The following is a 24,081-nucleotide window of genomic DNA, read 5'->3' as shown; positions in this document are numbered from 1 at the left end:
GTTCTTTTTTAGGAAAATTAGAATTATTTTAATTTGATATATAATAACAATATTACAATAATTACAGGGATAATCAATAATATTATTATAGATTATATAAAATGAAACGATTATAAACGATAAACGATTCGATTTTCACGATTTCAACGATTCGACGTGAAAAAAAGGCTTAATCATAATCCTCTTTCCTCCCTCTCTGTCTCTTTGCTCTTTCTCTGTCTCTATCTGTCTATCTATTTGTCTGTCTCTGTCTGTCTATCTATTTGTCTATCTATCTATCTGTCTGTCTGTCTGCTGTCTATTTATCTATCTGTCTATTTGTTTGCTGTCTGTCTGTCTGTCTGTCTGTTTGCTGTCTGTCTATCTATCTGTCTGTCTATCTATCTATCTGTCTGTCTGTCTGTCTGTCTGCTGTCTATCTGTCTGTCTATCTATCTGTCTATCTGTCTGTCTATCTATCTGTCTGTCTGTCTGTCTGTCTATCTATCTGTCTATCTGTCTGTCTGTCTGTCTGTCTGTCTGTCTGTCTATCTATCTATCTATCTGTCTGTCTATCTGTCTGTCTATCTATCTATCTGTCTGTCTATCTGTCTGTCTGCTGTCTATCTGTCTGTCTATCTATCTGTCTGTCTGTCTGTCTGTTTGCTGTCTGTCTATCTATCTATCTATCTATCTGTCTGTCTGTCTGTTTGTCTATCTATCTATCTGTCTGTCTGTCTGTCTGTCTGTCTGTCTATCTATCTGTCTGTCTGTTTGTCTGTCTGTCTCTATCTCTATCTCTATTTGTTTCTCTGTCTGTCTCTGTCTGTCTGTCTCTATATCTGTGTGTTTCTCTGTCTGTCTCTGTCTGTCTGTCTGCCTGTCTCTGTCTGTCTGTCTGTCTGCCTGTCTCTGTCTTTGTCTGTCTGTCTGTCTGTCTGTCAACGACGTTAAGTTAAAAATCCCGTGGATCGAGTGGAAAGGAATTTAAACCGGGAAATCAAACTTTCCCCCCCGTCCCCTCGGTTAAAGTTCACAAAGGAGGCAAATGAGCCGCGAGCGGAAACGAAATTTTCCATTTGACGCAACGCCATGTTAATCGCGATTGTGACGGGGCGCGGTGTCGTCGATTCTCGATATCCGTCGTATCTCGTGATCCGACGATGGTTAAGGGCCACGGATTCCTATCTTATCCCAAAGATCTACAAAGTCGATCCTGTTAAAGCGTGGATTGGATTTCAGGGAGGGGGGAAACGAAAGGATAACGGGCGGCAAAACATTGTCGCTGGATTCACGGTGGACGAATGAAAAATATAATATCGTTTTCACGATTGTTAGATGGAATTCGATACGAAAAATATTGTTTTATCGTCTCATCGTGAAGTTGGGAATAATACCCATGGAAAAGTTAGAAAAAGAATTATTTTTTATAAATTTTATATTTTCAAACTCCATTAACGGTAGTTTCGATTATTATAAAAATTAAATGATACGATAACATATATATATATAATATGGAAATAACGTATCGATCTAGTTATTATTTACATTTCACATTCTCCATAATTTAATACGTCATACGGCTAAGGAAGTAACGAGTGTATATAACCAGTGTCTCGAAAACCCGTAGTACTCGTAGTTAAATTATAACGCGGATATATATACATATTAATTGGAATAGCTCGTTTAAAATGGTGCGTCGATCGGGTGTAACGCGTCAATCGTTTGATCGAGGAGGGAAAGAACAACGAGAAGAGTCGGATCCGATTCCAGTTTCGCGCCGCCGGGATACCAGGTGTCGTAGTTCAAAGCGTCCGCAGCCCCTGTTAAATCAATACCTGGTATATATCGTGGCGTGGAATCGGACGCTGGCGACGGACACTCGACACCGTTATCGCGCGGCAAACAAAGTGACAAAAACGGCAACACGTCCATCCCCTATTAAATTTATCGATTTATTCGGAAACTGCGTGAGGGAAGTGTTGTTGATCGATCGACAGTCGTCCTAATTAACGTCTTTTCTCCATTTCAATTAACATCGCGTTGCGGATGTCGCGATATAATAATTGAAATTTCTTCGTTTCGGGATTAATCGTTGCGTTCGTCGTGGAAGAGGAAAGTTTTTAAGTAATAAATTGGATACGATTTTATATATATATAGATGTTTGCAGAGAATATACACGGGGCTTTCTAATTTTACTTGAAAGTCGAGGAGCAGGATGAAATATTATATCTGACATTTTCAAACATAAAGGAAAAGAAGATTTAATATTATTATTATTATTATTATTATTATTATTATTATTTTCTTTGCAGTTCTTGTTCTTGGGAGAAATAAATTAGATTTGATTCTAGATATTTGCAAAATATATGTATGTGTATATAGGGCTTCCTAGTAAGAGGATTATTTAAATGTTCAAATATTTCGTAAGATGAAGAAGTATTGCATTAGATGGATCTTGCCAAAAGTTTCTCGTTTAGAAATATAAATGAAATTTATTCCTCGATCGATGTCTTTATGGAAAATAATTGTATCAGGAGAATTAATAATGTTATCGAAAGATTATACCTTTCTTGTTTAAAAGAGTAAAACGACAGAAATCATTTTTCGTCTCGAAGAATTATCGAACAACGATTTTTCCAAAATCCAAGCAACTCGAGTCATCAATAGTGTTCTCGATAAAAAGAAAATCGAAATCATCGACGATCATTTCGATAACCCGTCCATTAAAGAAAAGTACCCTTGTTATCCGTTGCTTTTTCAATCGAACCTAACCTCTGACCCATTCCCTCCCCTCGTTTCGATAAAAAGTTTCGACTCGACCGACCACCGCGTTTATTTTTAACTCTCGAACACTTAAGACTGGGAAGGGAGGAGGGGAGGAGGCTTTCAGAAGTTGAAACTCCCAAGCGAGGGCGCCACTAAGGGAAAAGTCCGTGTATCCTCCATGTATGTTGTCTTTGATTTTTAACCCACCAATTTTTTCTTCGTGTTTTCGACTTCCATTGATCTCATTATGAAAAATATTTATGATAAATATTATATATATCAACAATATCTTCCTATTCACAATTCTTAATACAGAAATATTTCCTACTTCGTCAGATCAAAAAATTATTAAACTTTTCACAATTTCCACAATGTCCACCACGCTACTTTTGACACTCTTTCGTTCTTACGAAATTGGCTCGAACTTGTTCTAAAATATACGTGTGCCTCCTTTTGTTAAAAGTATCGATCGAAAAGGCCACAACACGATTCTCGATGCGAGGAAAATCGGTAATTCGAGCGGAGTGGAAGGGAATAATCGACTAACAATTAGTCGGTCGGGGCATTTCGGGGTATCGTTGCGATCACCGGGTATTATTGGCCGCCATCTCCCTCCTCCTCTCTCGCGTTGTCGAAACGTATCCACGGCTCTCGAGGAGGTGTCGGTCTCGCCCCTCGGTGTCGCCTGTGTTGGATCGATCCTATGGCCTATCCATGGAACGGACGATCGGCCCGATAACACCGAAATTAGGAATCTTAATTGGCCGTTTCGGTTGCGGCGAGCAGGTGTAGCAGGGGTAAATTAAATGCCGTGCTTTTAATGAAGCGCGCTTGCCACCATCGTTCGGGATAATTAAACCGCTTGACGATCATAGTAGTTTCTTTTCCTTTTTCTCTTTTTCTCTCTTATGCTTCTCCTTGTACCTCGTTCTTAATTCGTTATTTGGTCATTTCGATGGGAATAGATGTTATATTATATCGTTGTAGATTTCTTAGGGATTAGAAGATAAGGAGGAAAGAATTTAAATAATATCAGGTTGGAAAGAAAGTTTTTGCGGTTTTTAACTATCGAATTATAAAATGCACGTATCTTGGATGAAATTTTATTAATCAAGATAAAAGATCATCATTGCAATCGATGCACTTTTGCCAACGAGAAACAAGTTATTTGTTATTACGATTGGATAAAATTCTACAGAGTTCTGGATGAATAAGAAAATTGTTCGAATTTGCTTCTTGTGTTGAATTAATATTTTCAACACAACTCGGAGGAATCGGAAAGGTTAATTCGAAGATAAATAAAAAAATTAATATCACATTTTCACAGAGCGAAAAAATTATATACAAAGCAATTGCAATTTGACTTACATCGAAAATAGAGCAATCTAAAATCAAAGTAACAAAAATCGTAACAACTTTCCTTCCAACCTAATAAAATGCGCTCAAGAACAGTTGGAAACAGTTTTGGATTATAGTTAATCGGCTGTGTTGGATAATAATTCTGTTCGAATTCTGTCCGAATTCTGTTCCCGGGAAAATTAGTGCCCTCGATCAGGGCACAATGACACGGTAATTCCTCTTTCACGCGAGAGGAACAGATGATCGGTGGCGGTTTGGGGAGGCAACAATCGCGCCCCCTCCGTGCGCGGAGTCGAGAGACAAGCTTGGCAACCGACGGCCAGACCGCAACGTAGCCTCGCGTACCGCAGCCTGCAAGGTGAGCCTGAGGCCAATTAATTAACACGATTATAGCAGCCGAGGTGAGAAGGCTCGATCGAAACCGGGGCCGCTCCATTTGCGTGCCAACCTCTCACCCTCTCGATATCTTAGCGTATAACCGCGCCAATATATCCCGAGTAATCCATGGATATCTCGTTCTCTTGAAAAAATGTTAAATTCGAATAGCGAGGACGATTCTTCTTCGTAAAATTTGGAACAAAGGATTTCGATTTTCTTGTGATAATTCTTCTTCTTCGTTTATTTATTATTATTATTATTTATTATATTTATAGAATTATTATTTATTATATTTATAGAATTATTAGAATCGTGAACAAGTGGAGATAGAAATATTCGTGATTTTTTCTCTTCGATCAAAGCATCGCCGTTACAAATCTCAACCCATCGATCTCGACTTGTTCTTCGAAATTCAAAATTGGAGGAACGATCTCGTGCGTGTTAATGACTCGCCTATCGACACCCTCTTTCTGTGGATTCATCCACCATTTTCTTCATATCCTTCCGGATCCATCTTGAGATACAGCATCCGCCGGATTTCTGCAATTTATCGACTGTTTTGCCAGCACTAGATATATAACTTTCTCCTCCTCCTCTTGCTCCTCCTCCTTCCTCCATCTCCGTGGCGATTTTTCGCAGGTTGCCTTTCGAAACGTGGATGAAATTGTGCACGATGAGGGGGATGGTTGCGAAATGGCGGTGCACGCGCGGTTTGAAAGGGGTGGTTTTTGGAATTGGCCGATTCGAGAGGGAACTTTTGTGCGGTTTAGCTTGGATTTTCGAGCCTTTTTCATCAGGGCCGGTTTCCACGCGCGGTTTTCTCCGCGCGGCGGGCTCAATTTTGTTGAGTTTCGCTTCTGGCGAAGCTCTTGGCCGGCGTTTTTTTCGTTTAAATTTTTGATGATCGAAGTGTTTTGGGGGAAAAGGTTGGAAAAATTGTTGAATAGGAATGGGAATAGGTTTTCGAGGCATTTTAAGAATCGAGCGTCTTTGTGGTTCGATTAAAATTTAAATATCGAAAAAGGATTTAATTAGTAGAATTTTTAATTTTGGGAATTGAAGATTTTTAAAAAAGACGATTTTTAATATTTTTTAATATATCGAATTTCGAAATATTGAAATAACGGAAAGAAAAGTTTTGAGTATTTCGATTAAAAAAAAAAAAGAAAAATGAATAAAACTCGAATGCGTGTAAATTTAATTTCCTTAAACAAAATCAAAAATTATTTTAAAAAAAAAGGGTTAAACAAGATTTTTAAATGAAAAATCTAAATATCGTACAAAAATTGCACACATTCTCATATTTTATGAACAACGACGCTTATAAACGTGGTCTTGAAAAATATCCTGGAGCAAGGACTACCCTAAAAAACGTGTAAATTCTCCATGGGAGAAGCGCTTTCTGGACGATGCTCCTTACTTAAGGCACACCTTAAGACATTCTCTTTTGCCTGCTACTCCGAGACGAAGCCGTTAACTCTTAGATAACATCGTTGTTTAACGAGATGTTTCTGGTGGCAATGGAAAAACGGTGTAATGGTGGAGGCGCACGTTGCCCCAGCGCTTACCCAAAGATATACTTGCTATTTCTCTCGTAGCTTCGAAAGATAAACGAAAGAGAAGAAAACGCATTCGAATATTATTCTTTCGAAAGACAATATTCTGTTTCGTGTAAAACTTTCATATTGTATATTTTATATATATATATACGTAATTGCAATAATTTTAATTCTTGCAAATTTCTCTAGCTTTATCGAAACTTTCGGTTGTATAAATATTATCGATCCAAATATTTTAAGTTTGGGAAATTAATCTTGTATGAAAGTTAAACATGGAGGAAAATGAGGGAAATGAGGATATCGCAGTTAATTAAAAAAAAATATATATATATATATATAAAGATACAAAAATTTTTCGAAAATTTTCGAATAAATTGCGATGATGTGAAATTTAATTGGCGATATGAGAATCGTAAAATTCGCGGTTAAATTGAAAATAATTTTTTTGAAATCGAGATTGTATTGATTTATTATACATATATATTTTTTAAATTAACACGTGAAACGAATTAATCACAGAGACAAGAATAGAGGAAAGTAAAAAGAAAACAGAATTATATCCATCAGATATTATAAAGATATTTTCAAATTTAACTTGAAATATCTCCACCAAGAAAAAGTGTATCGAACGTATCGATGTGTCCCAAAGTAAGCTTCTTTCGTTCCCCTCTCGATCCAAGGATTACCCGGGGAATGGTATATCAAGGTGGATGGAATTCTATGTAAGAGAAATTCGGGATTCTGATACACTTGTTATCTTCAGCTGTGTCTCGTTCTCTCAGGAAGAAGATCGATGAAGCCGGTGATGAACAGGGACATTTCGGGGAACATTGTTCCAGGGAATGTCTTTTGCCCTCCCCCTGCCGCGTAACAGTGGAAGTGTAAATTCTGCGCGAAGGGGTGGAATAGTTTCTGAACAACACGCTTGTTACTTTCCCCAAGTTCCACGGGAAACCCTCTCTCCCTCTCTCTCTCTCTCTCTCTTCCTCTGATGATGAACAGAAATGTCCCGTGGCTGTGTGTTAGTCGGTGAATTAGGAAGGACGGTCACGCGAAACCGGCGAAATCCCTTCGTCTATCCATTTACACAAAGGGAGATGGATGTTATTCATTATCGAATTCGCGAATGTGTCATTAACTCGAGTTTTTAGGCTCGGCCGAGTTTCCATTGCCAATCGAAATCGTAATTGTTTTTCGATTATGTTTTTGATGAGAGAGGCATTTGAAAATACATTAATTCGTGCGATTATATTTATCTATATATACGTAATTGAGTTCTATCAAAGATGATTCTATTAAGAGGATTGTAATTGGGGAAGAAATTTGATGTAAGAGAAATTTTTTTTTAGAAATTAATTGGACGTTATTAAAGATTGATTTCGTTTGATTACAGGTGAGAGGGTCATCTTTGGTTGAAATATTTATAAACGCACAACGTTGAAGGTAAATTTACCAATTTCCTCAAAATATATCCTAATGTACGAACCTTGAAAAGAGAAGTCAAAATTATTGGTAAATTTTTGTATATCGTGGTTGAAATTCCATCAACCAATTCATCAATTTCCTCAAAATATATCCTAATGAACGAATCTTGAAACGAGGACTCAAAATCATTGGCACTCTTTCATGCCATTATAGTTTTTCTAGCCAGTGGTTGAAATTCCATCAACCAATTTACCAATTTCTTAAAAATCTCCAACTAATATTTAAAAACATATCCTAATGCACGAACTTTGAAACGAGAACTCAAAATCATTGGCACTCTTTCATGTCATGTTATAGTTTTTCCAGTCATTGTGGTTGAAATTCCATCAACCAATTCATCAATTTCCTCAAAATATATCCTAATGCACGAATCTTGAAACGAGGATTCAAAATCATTGGAACTCTTTCATGCCATTATAGTTTTTCTAGCCAGTGGTTGAAATTCCATCAACCAATTTACCAATTCCTTAAAAATCTCCAACTAATATTTAAAAACACATCCTAATGCACGAACTTTGAAACGAGGACTCAAAATCATTGATACTCTTTCATGTGCTATTATAGTTTTTTTTTATTATAGTTATTCAGTCATCGTGGTTGAAATTCCATCAATCAATTTACCAATTCCCTAAAAATCTATTCTCAAAACGCATCCTAATACACGAATCTTGAAACAAAGATTCAAAATCATTGGCATTCTTTCGAGTATATCATGGTTGAAATTCCATCAATCAATTTACCAATTCCCTAAAAATCTTCAACCAATACTTAAAAACCATTTTTAAAATGCATTCTACTCCACGAATTTTGAAACAAAAACTCAAAATCATTGGCACTCTTTCGTGAATATCGTGTCATTGTGCTTGAAATTCCATCAATTACTTTACCAATTAAAAATCTCCAACTAATATTTAAAAATATATCCTAATGCACGAACGAGGACTCAAAATCATTGATACTCTTTCATGTGCTATTATAGTTTTTCCAGTCATCGTGCTCGAAATTCCATCAATCAATTTACCAATTCCCTAAAAATCTACTAATATTTAAAACCTATTCTCAAAACGCATCCTAATGCACGAATCTTGAAACAAAAATCCAAAATCATTGGCATTCTTTCGATTATATTGTGGTTGAAATTCCATCAATCAATTTACCAATTCCCTAAAAATCTTCAACCAATACTTAAAACCAAAAAATACTTAAAACCAATACTTAAAACCAATTTTTAAAATGCATTCTACTCCACGAATTTTGAAACAAAAACTCAAAATCATTGGCACTCCTTGGTGCCATTTTTAGTTCCATTTCCAGCCAATCAATGATTGAGATTCCATCTCGAAATGCTCATCACCGTGATCGTTTTGCAAAATCGGATCGATAAAGCGACGTCTCGTTCTCCTCCGTCGGTTAAAGAAAAGCTTCTCGATCCATGGCGCGACACCTCTGGCGTTTCATCCTTTGGCCGCGATCCAAAACTTATTAATTTACTCCACTTTCCGTTCGACGTCCCTTTCGACCGACTTCCCTCTGTTAATTTCCAAGTTCGCGCTTGCCACGGACTTTCTCGACTCCTGAACCTGCTCGAGCGCGATGCCGCCCCCGTTTCCCCCGATCCTCCTTGTCACCGCGTTCTTGTTCCGCCTCCAAGTTGGCGGACCTGGTTTGGGGAGAGGCGACTTTATCTTGTTTCTTTGATTGAGCGCAATAGCTTGCAGGGGGTTTTTAGGCAGGGAAACTTAGGTTAGGGGGGTTCTTGGCTTGTTGGAACGAGAATTTTTGAGGGTCGAAGAGTAGTGGAAAGTAGAATAAATTGTTTTTGGTGGTTAAGGGGGTTTCATGAGGAAATAATTTAACAATGTTTTGTGTTTAATTTAATGACAGTTTAAGTTAATTGAGAATCAATCTCAACACTTGAAATATACGTGTAATACGATTCTTATATATTGTATATCATTTACATGTGATAGCATTTTGTCCTAGAAGATTATAATATAAAAGCTATGGATTTCAATTTCATTTTATTAAGTATGTTGCTTGAATAAATACCACGAATCACAATAAAAGAATTTTAATATTTAAAAAAATAGGAAAATTGTAAAGTAAACGAAATTCGGCTTTCGAATTAGTCTTCAATTATCTCCGTATATATAACTAGAACAATATCGAAAGATCTGACAAGAGTTCTCAGGCAGAGAGCAAAGATTCGTGGCGTAGGGTTCCTTTTTCTTTCTTTGTTCGTAAAACTTGGGGGACAGGAAGGGGGGAGGAGAAAGAAGAAGTGGATCGAGCACATTGTTCGCCAATCTCTCTTTCTCTCTCTCTCTCTCTCTTTCTGTTTCCCTGAACAAATTTGTCAGGCGTCGTAAATTCGACGAGAGGCGCCACGAGACGAGGTCGATTCCCTCGATTTACGACCGCCCATTAAGACGCTATTTATTCGTTTATGGGTCGACTGAGGCTCGCTCAATACGTTTATTCCGCGCTCGAAACGCAACCAGACGTGCGACCACCGTCGAACGTGTAACGGATTTATATATTTTAATACCGGATGATTCCACCAACAACGATCTTGCGATTCACTCGTTTGTTTGAGATATAAATGGTTGGAATAAAAAAAAAAATTGTAAAATGGACGAGTCACGGTGATGTTAAGTTTTAACAACTTCGGTTAAAAATAAAAATTTTAGGTAATAAATTGTTTTGTAAACAAAAAAAGGAAAAAACTTTTCCGATTAACCTCGATTAAACTCGTTTTAAAAACTTTTATCTCGGTGAATGAAATTATTAACACAATATAAGGGTATACAAAAAAAAAAATTGAAAAATAATTAGCAAGATAATTCTCGATTAATCGTATTGTAAAGAAAATTAACGAAATTAGATTGAAGATATTATAGAGTGGAAAACTCTCGCGGGAAATGGCGAAATCCAAACACGGAAACGTTTTATTGGATACCGTGCCAGATACGCCGGAAGTTATTACTACGTAAACTAAAATCCGTAGAAGTTATTTGCATACCTTTGAATGATCGCAATCATTAGTAAACGGGGCACGTCTTCGTAACGACGAAATTTAGTAACTGCGAAAAGCGAGATACGATCCTCGTTTACAGTACGTACATATATACACACATACATGGTTGAAGATGGCGTTGATGTGAAATTCTAGCACGTGAGGAAATATCTTGACCGAAATCAACGTTGTATGTGCGCTTTAAAATTTGTGATTAAACGAATTTTTTTTATTTTTTTCCCTCCCTCTCCATTTATGGGAAATTTAAATAAATAAAAATGTATACGAGAGAGTGGAAAAGTAAATTAAAAGATAAAGAATAAAAGACAGAAATAAAGATACGAGATACATGCAGTCTATTTACCATATTACGTTTTTGCAAAATGTCGAGAGAGAAATAATGAGAAATAGTGAGAAAGATTAATAAATTGGGAATAATATAACTACGAAAAAGAAATCGTGATATTTGTGAGAGGAAGAGGAGAGGATCTTGAAATAGGAAACCTTTTTCTAAATGGAACGATATACTCGTCGCTACCATTACGTAGTTGTAGTTGATAAAAAGACTGGACGGTCAGATACTCTTCTTTCACGCCTTTACCCCTAATGCACGTTGTTCCACTTTTCAACGATCAAAGCTCTGTCGCTAATACGTATACTTTTTATGAAATTTTTATCCCCACAGAATTATTAGAATTATTCGTTTCTAATTGTTCCTTTATAATTTATAATTAACAATTGAATAATCGAAGAAGAAAAATCAAGTACTTCTAAGTAATAATTATTCCAATAATTCTCAATACTAAAACAACAATTATCGATATAGAGAGGAAAAGAAGAAAGTGTTATAGATATTATCGAAAAACAAAAAAAAAAAAAAAAAACACTAACACGACTTTAGTAGGAAAAATACAATATCATGAAACAAATAAAATTCCATCATCGTTTCACCCATAAATCCGTCAAACTTTCGCGTATTACGAAATACCTATATTTATAACAAATATTTATATAATAAAATCTATAACATAATTACGAATTCCGATTAAATTTTTTCGTTCGCGAAATAAATCTAAAAAAAAAAGTTTCGTTCGAAATTCCATCGTAAACGAACGATCATCGCGTTCGTGCATTTTATTGGACGAAAATTTAAATGCATGTAATATTTAATGCAAAACAAAAACCAGGTGGAAATATCAATATATATATATATATCTTTTTCTTCTAATTATCGTTAAACACCGTCGATCTCATTTACGTACGTACAAACGTGGTGGGAGATACGGAGAAAACACGATGACCGTCCGCTCTCAGAGAGCATCGAATTTGATAAGTGTTTATGAAGCGGCGATGAACCCGCGATATTAAACCCGCGGCCAATAAATTAATCCTCGCTAGATCGACATTCACGTACGTTCGGAACAACGCGACACGGCACATAACCGCGTGTATTTTTATTTTTTTTTTTTTTATTTTTTTTTTCTTTCCTTCCTCTTTTTTCGTTTCTCGTTTTTGCTCATACTCTCTCACGACACTCGTTTCGATCAATTCGTCTCGGCGCACGGTTTTTGAATATTCACCGATCGAGAGAGACCGGTTTTGTCGCGTGTCGTGTTCGATTCGACGGAAAACATGGAACAGCGGGGGCAAGGGGGGAGGGCACGAAGTTAACTAACAAGTGGCATGAATAAAGATCAACAGAGGGATGATGATGGGACGCGCGTGAGGGGTGGCGAGTTTAAAATGGTGTTTTTGGAGAGAGCGTTGTTTCCAAGTTTATTAAATGATGTAATTTGATTTTTCTTTTTTTTTTCTTTTTTTTTTTTTTGGAATTGGTAGTTTCAAATGAAAAATTTGAGATTTTAATTTGATTGGTGATTGGTTGAATTTAGTGGGAAAGTTTTATCGAAATTTATAGAGAAATCTCTGTGAATGAATTGTGAAGAAGAAATTCATTTTATGAGGGTCAATGAATAATATATTATTGCGTGTAATTGTTCAAATTGTTGATACATAGTTTAATAAAAAAAATTAGTTATATATTAGGGAATAAATAAGGGGAATTATTAGAAGATATAATAGTATGGAAGATCGATAAATTTTTATCGATTCTATGTAAATGAATGAAACAATAATTGAAGTTTTTCTGAAGGACGAAAAATAGCACGCGAAAAATATTATATTTTTTTTATTACTGATATCGAGTATTGTACTCGTATAAATATTGTGATATCGCTGTGTTTTTCCACGAATTCATATCAATACGAGTAATATAACGAATCTGCAAACCGAAGTAACAAACAATAATAAAATAAACCTCTAAACCTAAAATGGTACGATAAAATGGAAAAAGAGGTCAATTGAAAAGCCGACAGAAAGGAACCGTTTACAAAAATGCATTATCCATTTTTTGCAATTGAATTTTCTTTCCTGTTAATTATTTCGAATTGTTTCGAATAATTATAAATCCTCCAATGATTCGTCTAAATAATTGCAAAAAGAAAAAGAAAAAATCTTATTCTTACAAACTTAATCGTATCTCAAAAAATCTCAAATATAAGAATGCCAATAAAGATTCGATTATGCGATTTTTCTCATACTTCCAATTCGTATTATCTCTTCTTCTAAATTCCACGAACAACGTGAACCAGTCAGAAGAAAAAAAAAAAAAAAAAGAAAAAAAGAAATCACAAAAAAGCTTCCAAACAACAATACCACACTCGCCCACCCATCTTTATTATTCTTCCATTCGCCATTCTTTGAATAGCTTTCACATTCAAATTTTGCAATTTCAATGGTAAACATCGTCCCTCGAAACACGCGAGAGGAAAGAGACAGACATTGAAAGGGAAATTTCTTATCGCGCATCTTCGACGAATCGAGATAGAATTGAAGAATCGTCCAATTTTTAACGAATAACTCCAATATTTTTCTTTTTTCTTTTCACAAATAATATAAAATTACTTGTTTGGACTTGAAAAGAGAATGTATCGATTAAAAAATACACAATGCTTTCTTCCTGGCAGAAATGAAAAAGAAAATCATTCAATTTTTGTCTAAAATATTTTTCGATATCGTCCAATATTTAGCGATATATTCGAGTTGATCGAATTTGAACGTAACATTTTATATATACACACACATTTACACATAATCATTGAATCTTTGAATGCAAAATCTTTATTTCTATTTTTTACCAATTTTTAAAGTTCGAAGCTGCTTATCAATCGAATAAGAATATGAAAGAAATAAATTCGAATTTTCCACAGTCATCAATTTCCATCAAACTATAAGAATAATATCTTTAAAATGTTTCTACATCATATATCGCGCAACGCAACAACTCGAAAACGGAGTAGTCTTTAAAGTTCTCAATTGTCGTCGCGTCGTGCACGTGCTCCACGATAAAAGTATGCCGAGTAACCGAGAAGAAGTTTATCGATAAGTCGAAAAGTTCTCCCGAGGGGAGAATGTAACGATTACACCCTCGCCCTGCCAAGAAGCGTAATTAGAGAGTCGTTTAAAGGGCAATTTGCCCAGGGGAGGGATCGTTGGACGAGGGAGAAATTTCGAAAAATCTCCCACTTTGGTAATTAAACCGCTGTTTCGCCTGGCCTTTGTATCCGTTGCACTCTTCGTTGAAATTTTATTTCTCTTTCTCTCTCTCTCTCTCTCTCTTTTTCTTTCTCTCCCCTCTCCCTTTCTTTTTAAGTGGCGGGTAAAAAAAAATTACTTGCAATTATTCTTATCACAGGCAATTTTAATTGAATCCAGAGTTTAATAGAGTCTCCGCTAGTTCTTTTTTTTTTTTTTTAAGCTCCTCTCTAATTCCTTCAATTTTCTTATATCTTTTTATAATTTTTTTTTTCAATCGCTTCGTGGAATTAATTAATTTTTCTTTTCAGGTTAAACAATAGAAACGGTTGGTTTCGACGAGATGAATGAAAACGAAAATTGGAATATATTTACGATTGTTCCCCCGAGTCTACTGCTTCCGGTTTTTTCCTCGACGAGAAGGCATATCGGAATTACGAGTGCCATTAAGGGTTGTGGAGAGGGGGGTCAGGAAAACGACTATGCGGGGAACCTCTTTACGAGCAACGTCCCCTGCTGACAGAAGAGAATCGAGTTTAAGCGCTTTCACAGGTCGCATCGAGAAGCCTTTTACCACGGTCTGGCGAGAGGGGAAAAAGAAAAAAAAAAAGAAAAAAGAAAAGAGAAAATCTATAACGTGTGGAATCGTTGTTGGAAGCTTTAAAAAGCCGTGTCTCGTCCAAAGTCGCTTCCGTAACATCGTTCCTTTGCGTCGTTAAGGAAAACGATGTTTTCATCACTTTCCTTTGGGCTAGTAAGAGGATCCCGCGAGTTCCATTGTTTATGCAAGCTTAATTTTAAACCGATCAACGAATCCTTTTCAGGTCGAACGAATCTGAGAAAAGATCGAAGGTTTAAAATTTTTCGAGAGTTTGGGAAATTTGGGACCTTGTTCGAATCAAAAATTTTTTCAATCTGGAAAAGCTGGATGGAAAAACAACAGGGTACCGATCGGATAAGAAGGAAATCGCATTATTTCATCCGAAATTTATCATTTTTGGGGAGCGTGGCGCATTATCATTGGCTTGGGAGATGGGTTATTAACGATGTCCAATTACGATGTTTAGCTTTCGTGCGCGCAATTTTCGAGCAAAGTGTACCACTTCCACGTGGAGTCGTGACCCCGCATCAAGCGCGAAGATTCGACACTTTATCACGATTAATAATCGGCCGGTGTCCAGATGATATCAAGCGGATTCATCGAATGGGAAGGGAGCAATTTTATTCGGTTACACGATTGATCGTAATACCGTTTCCAGTTGTTGAATCGCGTCAAAATCGCGTGAAAAATAGTTCGTTTCGAGGCATTTATCTCTCCCTGTATTCCGTACACGTTGGGAAAATATTTATAAAACGAGAGAAATCGAGAGTTGACCGATTAATTATGACGATTGTCCGAGTAGAATTCTGGATAATTCGAAGATAATTCATGGAGAATCGTTAAATTTTAACGGTATCGATTGAACCGATTTGTTTTCGCGTTGTCTAAATATCCGTGAATAAAGTTCAATATAGAAACGAAAAGCGCGATGTATATATCATAAAATATAATCATCGAATTATGAGTTTAGAATTATTGCGTTTCACAATGGATCGAATTATGGAAATAAATTTAAAATTTAAAAAAAAAAAGAAAGAGAGAGAGAACACAATTAATAACCATTCAAGAAATGCATTATATTTTGCAAAATTAAAAACAATTTATGGAGCAATTTATCGTCATCATTATTATAACTTAATGCATCCTTTCAGATAGTAGAAATGCAAAAACATCGATATAATGGAAAGATAAATACGTAGATACATTTGGAAATTCTTTTATTGAAGGGAAAAATAGTTGAAAATAAACGGAAATAAAATTTCAATATATCGTGGGATAAAATTGTTCGCAGGTATACTACTATGTTTTTACATTTATCGCAATATATCGAATTGATCATGGGAGAAGGATGGAAAAAGGATTAATTAAAAAATTTCCTATTTTCAACATTCCAATGCTTGTTATATTTTATAGTTTACTTCAGTCAATTTACATTACCGGCAATTAAATTTTTTTTCAGAACAGAACAGAACAGAAGAGAAATTTCTCCACTTTAAATATCAAGCAATTTAATAATTCTTTTAATAATTCTCGTCTCTGTGACAAAAATTTCCAGTTTTTCTTCTTAATTAACATAGAAGTGGCCAAAATCTTCTTCATTGTCCTTACCACAGGCAAAATTTTACATTTTTCGCCTCGGCGACCGCAAAAGTTCTTGTAGCGGTGCTTTTATTCGCCCATTTCGCGGACGGCCTCGATATTCGCGGTTTCACCGGTGGCGCCTTGCGTTAAAAATGGACCTGAATCCCATAGGTGATACCGGTCGAGCGACGTTCCGGTTGGCCGCGGTGATTATTTTCGCTAACTGTCGCGGTTAGCCCGCGAACGCGGCCCCCATTAAACGCCTTCGACCAAAATGTCCTCCGCCACTGTCCACCCACTGTTGATTGTCCATTTTGCGTTTCAACCGCGTTTAACATGGAACGGGGACAACGTGAGAAAATGAAATACATTCCGCTGCGAAACATTTTTCTAAATCGTGAGATTTGGAAAAGTTTGCCATTTTCGAAAGATTGAAAAATGGGAAAACGATAGATCATTCATTAGTTTAAAACTATTTAAAACTTGAAGTTATGTTAATCAATTTCAAAATTATAAAATAGAGAATATGATAATGTTACAAGTATTTGATGGAATTTATTATGAATATATATATATTATTTTTATACGTATTTAAGTAAGCGAATCACTTGTTTTTTTTGGAAGAATTGAACAATAATATGCAATTTAAGTATTACAAACGGGATCACAACTCGAAATTTTATTTTTCGCGCCAGTGTAAGTATCTGGTATTAGAACGTTGTTCCATTTGTACGTAACAACGCGATTAAAATAAATCGAATCGCGCTCGAACATGCGATTCCAACGAATTCAATTTTCCCATCGAATACGAATACGTACGCTCGCGCATACATTCTCGCGCATGGTCGGCCGCCATTACGATCCCGCTAATCCCATTATTTCGCCTTCGCGGCGAATATTCCGAACGCATCCTTGACGCTTGTCGTTAGCAAATTCTACGCAATTTCGAGCGTGACACGAAGCACGTGTCTTTTCACCGTTTCCACGATGTGCGTCGACGCGAATAAATACGATGCACGGTGTGCAATAGAATTGTATACGGAGTGCAGATGTAGATTGAGTTGTACATTGAGTGTAGGTTAGATTGTCCGGTTGGGTGAGTTACGAATTTGTCAAGCTATTGTCGCGTCGCGGAACAGAGTGCAATTATCCAAGAGCGCTTAGAAAATGGCTACAAGGTTGATGGAATTGTTTAATTACGTGCTGGAAGTTGGACCGGTTGAATCGGCGTGGAGAAAAATGGACGGATTGTTACCCGTTGACTTCAACATGGATCCTGATACAGGTTAGGTTAGCTTAAGGATTACAATTTGAAAGTTCGCCAAAGCGAACGATACATAAATCAATCTCCGAGTACGATACTTGTGCAATAGAACTCGAACTCCTTACAAATAATAGTTTACTCGGTATATCTTCAACCTAATGACTGTTTCCTTTATCACTTTATACGAGTCGATCAATCATTCTGGTCGTTGCATTATCCCAGTTGTATACAGAATGTTGTATGCAACTAAACCAACTAGCAAAGTAACTAGTAAGTGATAAAAGATAGCGTAAAATTTTATGAAGCGAAATTAAATGCTTTTGGGTGATGCATCATATATTATTACGTACACGCGCTTGAAAGCAGAATGATACACTTAAAAATAATAGAATTATATATTTTTTAGTTAAGTTAGGTTAGATTAACTTTAAAAAATAATTTTTAATCTTGATTCAATTATATTTATAATTTATCTGTAATCAAATTAATTATTCAGAAGCAAAAATAGTATATCCTGTAAGATTTTCCTTCATCTGCAGTTTTTATATCGCAGACAGACAATTATTATATATAAAATCGTGCAACATTTTTTTCTCTTTCTCCCTCTCTCCCTTTCTCTCTCTCTCTCTCTCTCTCTCTCTCTTGAGTTCTTAATCGAAACCCGCAACTCATTGAAACTTTGGATTGAATCGGGTTACTAGTTCCGGATCTAAGCCCCTGAATAGTTGATACTAGCAACGCGATAACACACGTTACAACCTCCTAACTTTGCCCCGGAAGAAGGAATTAATATTCGGAAGAATCTATCGCCTCGTTCGTTTCAAATTAGTGTTTCCCGCGTTTCACAAACGAAACTAGTTGAGAAACTAATTACGGATCGTAAACACTTCATCTATAACCCGCGCAAAAATTATAATTAAAAAACATCGAGAAATATTCGAAATATTGAAAAATATTTAAAAATTTACAAATTCACAAAAAATTAAATCGTTAAGAAATACTCGTATCTCCGGGCTAATTTCTCCCCTAATTTCTCAAAGTGATCTCCTGAAAATTCTTTCAAACCCGCAGAGAACAAAAAAAAAAAAAAGAGAAATCGGAAAACCTCTATTCTATCCCAAAAGCTTCGTCGCGTGATTTACATGTTTGCGGCGTTGTTCTCGCCAACAGGAAGATTCCTCGCCGAGCTTCCGGCACTGCATCAATGTTTTCTCGGAACGTTTACAGCGTCGGGAACCAGCCAGCTTGTTTACCAAACCGTCCGAACGGCGGTTGCGTGCACGGGGATCTTAGAATGCTTGTGCACCGCCCTGTATGCAATGTACGCAAGTGTATAAGGCGTGACACGTAAAAGTATCGCGTGTATATATGTGTGTGTGTGTGTGTGTGTATGTGTGTGTTAACTTTGCAAGCCGGAAGATTCATCGGGTAAAGTGCATTTTTAATACCCGGAAAAAGGGACTCCGCTTTCGCCCTTATTTATTTACGAGACGATCTTTTGCCGCGTTAATGTAACGAAGAGGAATCGAGCACGATGGATTTATGCGATTGTTGGGTGGGATCGGTGGTGAATATAGCTGGGAAGAACGCGAGCCGTGTAATTTATTGGAATTTGCTTGTTTTGGATGTAAGATCAGGAAAGTAAATGATCATTTGTAAAACGTGTGCCATTATATTAAATTTGTGAAGGATTGGATAATGGATTGTGGATTTTGAATTATGAATTCACGAAATATACATTTTTGAGAAAGATTCTTCTTTCAAAGAATTAAAAGTAGAAATAGAAATATTGAAGTTTGTCTTTTTGTTTAAAATCACGATTGCTATTTTCAGAATAAAAAAAAAAATCCAATCAAAGAAAACTTTTTCACAGGGATTTTTAAATTTATCTAATAATTGTAGAGATTGTACAATTGAAATTTAATAGCAATAGCTACGTGGAAACTTGCTTCGTTGTTAATGCCGTTCGAAAACATATCGATTGCCGAGTATAAACAAGAGGAAAGCAAACATCTAAAGAACATTTGAAAAAAAAAAAAAAAAATACAACTCAATAATCGTCCAATGAACGAGCTAAAAAAAAATCCGATTAATTAAAAAAAAAAAAAAAAAAAGTAGCGAACCGAAGCTAAAGAAGAGGTGTTCCCAATTGTGAAAACAAAGCGGTGTAAAAAACAGGAATTCCTGGTATAAAAAAAAAAAAAAAATAGCGGCACAAACAACGATCCCTCATCCTTCTCCTCCTCCTCCTCCAAAAAATAAAAATAAAAAAAATTCCAGGAGATAAATCCAACAAACGATCCGAAAAACCTTGCCTCAACGCATCGCGGCGTTTAAAAGGCAACTTTCTCAATCATTCAAAAGCCCCGCAACAACCACCTCTTCCCCTCTAACCTAAAATTTCATGCGGCAACATCTCTAGTATGGAAACTAGCTTTTAGCTCGCGGAAACATTCGTTTCGTTTCGCTTGTGTTTTCGCAACGGCGCAACGCGAAGAATCGTTTTCACTCGGGAGAAGAAGAGGTGGAACGCGATAACAATGGCGGATGATCGATGACAGCGAAGGAAGGAGAAACAAGCGTTGTGGAGGGCTCCCCCCTCCCTGCCTCTTCTCCGTTTGTTTGCGAATAATCCGGCGTCGTGGCGCACCTTTGTACAGAGAATCCGCAAACAGGGCCGCTCTACAAACTGAGGAATTCTGGGTGTGACGCGGAAAATATACACACCTCTCATTAGCGAGACTTGTAAATTATTAAGTTGAGTAATGGGTTCATTTTTTTTTCTCTCTCTCTTTCTCTCCTTTCTTTGTTTCCTTTTGTAATATCGTGAAAATTTTACTTGATTATTCCGATTACGGAATGAATTGTTGTGTTGGAGCGAATAATTTGAAATAGAATTTGAGTTTTTTTTTTTTTTTATATTTGTTTAATCGTTCAAGCATTGTTTTGAAAATATAAGGAATATAGATTATATACGTTCTTTATAAATCTACGGGAAAAATAAATATTATTAGAATTTGTCTACAAGATAATATAAATAATTCGTTTAATTAACGAAAGATAATACAAAATAATATTGTACGCAATTACGTAATTGCACGTATCTTGTTTTCTTCGTCGGCGCAATAAAAGGAGGAGGAGATTAGTGGTTGGAGAATATGTATTTAAAAATTCATGATATCAAGCTTGAAATGGAGACAATAATCCCCTTCCTCGTCCTCGAGGAAAAATACACGGACGAGAGAAAGAGTTTCGGATGGAATTCAGCTGTCTGACTTGTCGTTGACTCGTTAGTGTCACGGGATAATTGGCCGGAGTTATTTAACGGAGCCTCGCTACTGAAATTTTGACTTCACTTATTATTAATGGATGTTATCCATATGTTCTTCGTGTTCCTGTTATTTATTCGAACAAAGTTAATATAGAAGATAAATGGACGAGACACTATACGTTATATGAAGCTAAATAATCTAAATCATTTTAATTATTTTCGTGAATACGTAAATTGATTCCGTCGAGAATATTTCAAGAGATATTTAAACAAATGAATTTGATTTTTTTTTTTCATACATTCTTGAATAAAGAAAGGTTTTGTATTACATCGATCTCGTTTGCATTTGCATTCAAATCAAATAGCACGTTCTACAGATAACGATTGTAATTTATTATTCTTTCTCGACGCTTATATAAATGAAAAAAAAAAAAATTGTAACAGAAATAGGAGAGAAGATATCTTCAATCTTCAAAGATAAAAGATCAAGTTTCGAGACTTGGTGGTACATCGAGGTCGCTGTAAAGCTTTGAAAATATCACAGAAGTTACGCGATGACCCGAGAGAGAAATTGGCGACTAAGGGTTGCTGGGGATATTTCGCGATAAAATGTCGAAAGTTAACGAGTGGCTTTGTCTCTGGGTCCATTACCGTATTAGACGGCCGTACGTTGGTTAAATATACGTCGGTTCCCTGTTTCCCTTATTTCGTGACGTAATGCCACGAGAAATTGGGTGGAACGCGATAGAAAGCAGTTTGTCGATCGATCGCGAAACTTTCGAATTAATTCCTGCTCGAGGACCAGCAATCCGCTGCGACCTCTTTCAAAAGAATCTCGAAAATAGAAAATTTCCTCTCCGTTTGAACGGTTGAAAAATTTCCTTTCCAAACCCGTAAAACCGTATTCTCCACAATCAAGAATATATAAACTCCATCGATCGATTAAATTACTCCAGATTCTAATATTTATCTCGCGAAATAACATTTATCTTACCAATGACGTATACAAAGAACCCATAAAATCAAGAAATCCTTTCCCAAACTTGTGAAAGAAATTCAAAGATCAGAAAAATCGACGATTAACATTGCTACTGCTATTCTTCCAATATTAAAAAAAAAAATTCCCTATACCACTGAATCCAACCCAGGACATATCCAAATGGAAAAGATCCCTTTGCCCAAGCGATTCGTCTCACGGAACAGAAGGGGAGGGGCGAAAGTTGACGACGGAATAATTTATCGTTCCGGATCGAACGTTTCCGGATTCTCTCGAGCCGCAATCGGGCGGCGTCTCCCCTAGGAAAACGAGTTTTCGGCCGGATAAGATCGTTGCCAGTCGCGTTCCATTAAATCACGGCTTGCCCCCGATTGCGCCTCTACTCGCGCTTTCCACTCTACTTGTTCTCCGCATCGTCGTTGCACGCGATTCCGTTCGATCTGTCATCTTAACTGCGCTGGAGAAAGTCTCTCTCTCTCTCTCTCTCTCTTTCTTTTCTCTGGCCCAGGAGGGCGCCACTTGTCCCACCGTGTTCCGCCATCTTATTCCCCGCCAGGGGAAACGAAAAATGGACGAAATGGGGATACGCGCGTAGGCAATTACGCTCGAGCGAGCTCCCGGAATAATTCCGAATTTCGAAGGAAGTTCGACTTAATGGACGATGAAATTCCATCCGCGGTACATCCACCGGTTTTTGAGATATACAATCGGGGGCCGAACTCGAGGCTGCACGCGTGTTTTTGAGCAATGAAATTGGGTGGAGGGGGAAGGAGGGAGGGAAGTTTGCCGATCGTACTTGGTGGAACTAATTGCAGTCGGTTGTTAATGTTCAGGCATCTCTCTATTTCTGAATTTCTTGCTTTGCGAGAAGGGGAGGGATCGTTTGGAATAATAATAAACTAAACAACGCGAGCGTTGTTGTACCTAATCGTGTAAATTTATTTGTGAAAAAGAGAAAATTGAAAGGATGGAGAAGTTTGAATAAAGATGAATAATTTTGGGAATAATGTGGAAGAATTTTTGAATTTGTGAAGTGAAGGATACTTGCTGTTGTAGTTGGAATGTATAATATTTTGTGCATGGGTGATATAAAGAATCGTTTTCAGTCAGTTTTTATTTGATTCGTTAATTTGTTAAATTATATTACGAAGTTTGAAACTCGAAAGAAGTTAAAGCTATATCATAAATTACTTTGGCTTTTCACTTACAACGTATCTTGGAATATATGAATTTATGACGGTTTTACAACAAGTATTACAATATATACTGTACGTATTCATCAAGGGGTTAAAGAATTTTTATAGCTTTTAAGGATAATCCTGTGAAATTTATATCCATAGGGATATAATTTTCAGATATTATACCCTTATTACAAACATACGTCCAACTCGGTGAAAACTTGTTCAATTTGCAATTAGAATTGAACCCAAGCCCCTGCAAAGCGCAGTTCATCCTCATTTTCGTATTTCGTAACAGCAATTTAATCCTTATAAAATTCTCACTCACTTTAACAATTATTCTTTCCTACATCTTCACAATATTTCTACATCATAACATACTCCATCAGCAAAACAGTATTGGACAAAGTATAATAATCCAATAATAATATAATGATATCGCAGCAGGATATATTTGCACGATAAATAACTCGAACGAAATTGTACCGATACAACGGATACAAACAATAGAAACATTTATACATTATTTATCCAATAATTACATTTTCGATAATGTATTATTAATGTATTCGTATTATTCCTCCAAAACGAATCATTCGTCCCGTGCAAAGTAGTAACGCAAGTACTTTCCATCCATCCGCCAAAACGATTCGTACAACCATATACAATAAAATTTCCTCCTCCGGGAAGTATTCGATTCAAAGATAAACGAGCGGAATTAATCCAGCCAAGAACTACTAGCTACTAGCGCAAAACCGTGTATGCAGCACGAAAACCGTCATCCCTCCTCTTTGAAATATTCATTAAATCTTTCATTACTTTGATGAAACAATGTTTCACGCGGCAAGAGACGCGGCCTTCCCTTGATTACAAACGAGTCGGAATGATTTAATAAACGTAATGTCGCTCTAATCCCGCGCAATCACCGCGACCTCGCGTTGGCCCTCGAGGCGCGGTTGTAAAGTAAAAACCGCGTATACGACGGAGGGGGGGAGGGGGAGGGGTATACAGGTCGTTTCGCGGAAAATAACGAAGAAATAATAATAATA

The 24,081-nt window shown here is 36.5% G+C and overlaps 1 protein-coding gene across 2 annotated transcripts in view; it reads left to right on the top strand.

Annotated features, from left to right (window-relative positions):
• LOC122712646 (protein rhomboid) overlaps window positions 1-24,081 on the top strand; it is a 149,174-nt gene that overhangs the window by 103,211 nt on the left and 21,882 nt on the right. The window contains exon 1 of one of the 2 annotated variants that reach the window (XM_043932448.1): window positions 17,272-17,607. The exons of the other annotated variant lie outside the window; for it this stretch is intronic. The gene's annotated coding sequence lies outside the window, so the exon portion shown is untranslated. Of the gene's footprint in view, window positions 1-17,271; window positions 17,608-24,081 lie in introns of those variants that run through there. 2 annotated transcript variants of the gene reach the window in all.

Source organism: Apis laboriosa, unplaced genomic scaffold (genome assembly GCF_014066325.1).
Source record: "Apis laboriosa isolate Shangri-la unplaced genomic scaffold, ASM1406632v1 scaffold204_cov149, whole genome shotgun sequence".
Taxonomy (NCBI): Eukaryota; Metazoa; Arthropoda; class Insecta; order Hymenoptera; family Apidae; genus Apis; species Apis laboriosa.
Note: the sequence above shows the minus strand (reverse complement) of the source record. Positions and strands in the feature narration are given on the sequence as shown.